General features: G+C 59.2%; 1 long non-coding RNA gene across 2 annotated transcripts in view; it reads left to right on the top strand.

Annotated features, from left to right (window-relative positions):
* LOC104858402 overlaps positions 1-2,791 on the top strand; it is a 32,350-nt gene extending 29,559 nt beyond the window's left edge. The window contains exons 3-4 of one of the 2 annotated variants that reach the window (XR_779141.3): positions 1,818-1,982; positions 2,196-2,791. This is a non-coding gene — a long non-coding RNA (uncharacterized LOC104858402). Of the gene's footprint in view, positions 1-1,817 lie in introns of both variants that reach the window. The other variant, XR_004518562.1, reaches the window with a different exon arrangement.
* The last annotated feature ends 937 nt before the right edge of the window (positions 2,792-3,728 follow it).

Here is a 3,728-nt window from a genome sequence, read left to right as displayed (position 1 = left end):
GAACAAAAAAAAAAAAAAAAAAAGAAAGAAAGAAAAAGTGAAAAATCTTTAGGTAGAACTATCCCCAGTCAGGGATGTCCGTGCTGTTATAATCATTCTCATTTCTTGGAAGACGAAGTTGAGGTGCCAGGAATTTAAACTCTGTACTAAGGCCACCCACCCAGGGAATGGGGCCACTCCTGATTTTGCAGCTCCTGCGGAGGATCTGGGTGGGGCGCCCACCCAGGCTTCCTGCTCTAGGTTCCCAGCACTCACCTGGAGGCGGGAACGTTCCAGGCACCAGGCCTAGAGTCTGCTGCCACCGTGTGCCATAGCACTGGCCCTGGCTCACCCAGGGTTGCTCTGGACCCGCGCTGGGCTGAGTGCATTGCTGACATCGTTGCGTGTCACACTGGCAAAACAAACTTCAGTCAAGGAGGAGACAGAGTGGACCTGGCTTGTTCAAGACCCTGACAGCAGAACTGGCCCCAGACTGATGCGTCTGGAATGCACTGCAGGGGTGGCCATGGAGGACAAGAGTCCAGTTCCCAGGGTGGGGGACGGTCATCCCCCTATGGAGAGTGTAACCTCACTCTCGGGCCTCTGCATTTCAGAGTGGTACAGCAGCACGCTCTCAGCCACCTCCACTCAACACAGGCACCCCTGTCTACTGTGGGATAGTGGCCTCCTGCCCCTCGGACCCATTCAGGTTGAAGGAGCCCCTCAGCCCCTCCCAGGGGCAAAGGGGGCTCAGGCGGCCCTACTTACCACAGATCTGTCTTTTTCCCCTCTGGTGTGCTTTTTTTGTTTGGCTTTTTGAGACAGAGTCTTGCTATGTAGTTCACTTGAACTCACTGTGTACCCCAGGCTAATCTTGACCTTGCAGTGATCCTCCTGCCTCAGCCTTCCAAGTGCTGAGATTTTTCTATGGAAAACAGATGCCTCCTCCCAGCAGAAAGAAAATGGGGCATTGGGGGTTAGGATTAGGGGTCCACCTTCAGCTCCAGGCTGCTGACCTTGGTGCTTTCTGTGACCTGGCCTGGCAGCTCTGGGGTCAGTGACGGGAACAGCTCAGCAAGCCACAGTGGAGGCAGGTGGGGGCACCCTGTCCCCCGGAACTCCAGGCTGAGGCTACCGGGGCCTGACTCTGCCCGCCAAGACTGTCTCTGCGCCTGGCCATCTAGGCTTCCCCTCTCCTCTCCTTGGTCCCCACAGCAGGCGGCGGGCACCCCTTCTCCTGAGTGGCCACAGGCAGCAGCAGCAGGCCCAGGACAGGAGCTCGCGTTTCTGTGGAAGTGATAGCTGGCCTGCAGGGGCTGTCACGGGATGCTTGCTCTAAATCTGGGTTCTGGCCCCCGTATGATGGCCCCCTTCATGGGGCTCTCTGTACCAGGAGGCTTAGAAGTGCCTGACTCCACTCCGTGGACTCTGGCTCTTGCCCCCTCCTCACCAGGATGACTGACCTCTCACCATCTGCACAGAGAGCAGGAGCGGGGCCCTGAGCCCTCAGAGGGGAGGCTGTGCCCTCAGTGCTGGACCCCAGGTCCCCATCGCCTGACCGCTGGCCACTCCCCCGGAGTTGCAGGTGTGGCAGCTGGAAGCCTCTGCTCTTGCTCTGCCAGCCTCACCACTTGGCTACCTACTGTCCCTGAGGGCCTGAGGGTGCTGTAAGGTCCCTGGCAGAGCCCCTCACTGCCTCGGGGACTGGCTCCACCTCTCCAGGGATCCTGCATGATAGAGAGACAAGAGGGGCCCCCAGGAAGGAGACCACAGAGGTCTCCCCTGAGACCTGTGACTGACCTGATACCCAGCCTGGAATCTCTGCCTTTCTGCTCCAGGTAAGGGAGAAGGGGGCCAGGGGAGCCCCAGGGACTCACTACTGCTCGTGTGGGGCTGACAAGCCATCCAGAGGCAAGAAACCGAGGACCAGAGAGCTGGCACTACCTGCCAAAGCCACATAGCTGGGAGGAAACAGGAGCCGTGGGAATGCGCACTCAGAGCAGGTAAGGGGTGCAGAGCCTGAGACAGCCAGGATCCCGGGGTTCTGGGCTGGCGGAGATGCTGCTGGAGCTTCAGAGCTGGGGAGAGACAAGCTGCCCCAGACACTGGCCTGAGGCCTGTGTGGGCGTGGGAGGGAGCCACAGCCCAGACACACCTGGCCCAGGGCCCGGCCCTGGGGTGGAGTTTCGCATCTGCTCCTTCTCACTTCACCCCAGCCAGGGGTGAAAGACGAGGGCCCCAGCCAGCCTGGAGTCAGCCAGCCTGCCTGACAAACAGGAAAGACCAGCAGCAGAGGCTGGGAGCACCCTTGCTGGGCCTGGGCTGTTCCTCTGGTCCCAGTGGAGGTGGGAGCCCCCAGGTGCCCTGTACCCATTTCCCCCTCAGCCAGGTAAGGGGAGAGGCGAGGGAGGAGAGAGAGCATCCCAAACCCAGCTTGTCCAGGCCTGACATCTGCAGATCCCTGTACTGCTCCCTGTTTTCCACTCATTTCACAGGCCTTTCTTTACCTGATCTTGTCCAGAGTGTTTTGTCTGTGAAATCACAGGCTTAATGTGTTGGCTTTGTTTTTTTGGTAACGCACACTAAAATAAAGCATATGTGTTTTAAAGATTGCTGGGCCATCTGTGGATCATGTAAGATGCCTGGCTTGGGAGGACAACCCTTGTTCGGAAAGCGAAGGGCCTTGCTGGGATGACCTGGGAAGGGACAGTCACAAGGGGCAGCCCCAGCCTGTGGCCTTGAGTAGGTCTAGAGACCCTCGCCCCACCTTGACAGGCCTGGGCCCCAGAAGCAGCTTTGCCAGGCAACCTGGGATCCCACTGCCCTGGGGACAGTGTGCAGGGCCAGGGGAACCGACAATGGTCACGCTCCAGCCCCGCACTGGCCCACAGCTCCCCTAGATCGGGCCGGCGCATGCACCCTCTCCTCTCCACTCCTTCATTCAGGAGCCTCCTCCTAGTGCAAGACCGGGCAGTGGAGGGGTGCCCATGAGCGCCCTTTCTCTGCACCCCAGTTTGCTCAACCAGGTGCCTTCTTACTGCAGAGAGCCTGCCTGGCTCCCAGGAGCCCCAGGGTCCCAGCTGGGGCACCCAGGGTGGTGGAGAAAACTGTACCCAACTACCTGCCCCACCTGTCTGCAGGGTGGAGGCAGGGAGCCTCAGCCGACCCCATCCAGCTTGGAGGGACATAGGGTGTCCCCTGCCCTCCCCTGTCCACCTCTGACACCTGCCCCTCCCTCAGCAGTCGCTTCTTGCAGCCCAGCCCTGGGGACCCTGGAGGTTGTTCAGGCAATGAGCTCAGGCAAAATGCCAAGGCTCACCAGGGCGAGAATTTGTCCTCTGTGAAAGAAACAAGGTGGCCAGCCTGTGCCCATCTTCTCCCTGGGCTGGGCCGTGGGCAGTGGGCTGACACGTACTGAGCACTGGCTACGTGCTGGTCCTGGCCCTGTCTGCCTCTTGGGAGGTGGATTCTGTCCTGGGTGAAGAAACTGAGGCACAGAGTGGAGCCAGGTTCTGAGGCCCCACAGCTTGGGAGGGCAGAGCTGAGACTCGGTGTTTCTGGTTGGCAGACTCTGGGAGCTCTCTCCTGCCCCAGCCTCTGGAGCCTTCACACTTCACACATCCCTTGGTCGGGAGCTACAGCCTCCTGTCAAAGAATAAAATCTGGCCAGAGATTTAGCTCAGTGGCACTGTACCTTCCTCACAAGCACAAGGTCCTGAGTACCACCACCAAAAAAAAAAAAAAAAAAA

The sequence above is a fragment of the Fukomys damarensis genome, unplaced genomic scaffold (genome assembly GCF_012274545.1).
Source record: "Fukomys damarensis isolate Sample0158 unplaced genomic scaffold, DMR_v1.0_HiC HiC_scaffold_23, whole genome shotgun sequence".
Lineage (NCBI taxonomy): Eukaryota > Metazoa > Chordata > Mammalia > Rodentia > Bathyergidae > Fukomys > Fukomys damarensis.
This window is presented reverse-complemented; position numbering and strand designations above follow the sequence as displayed.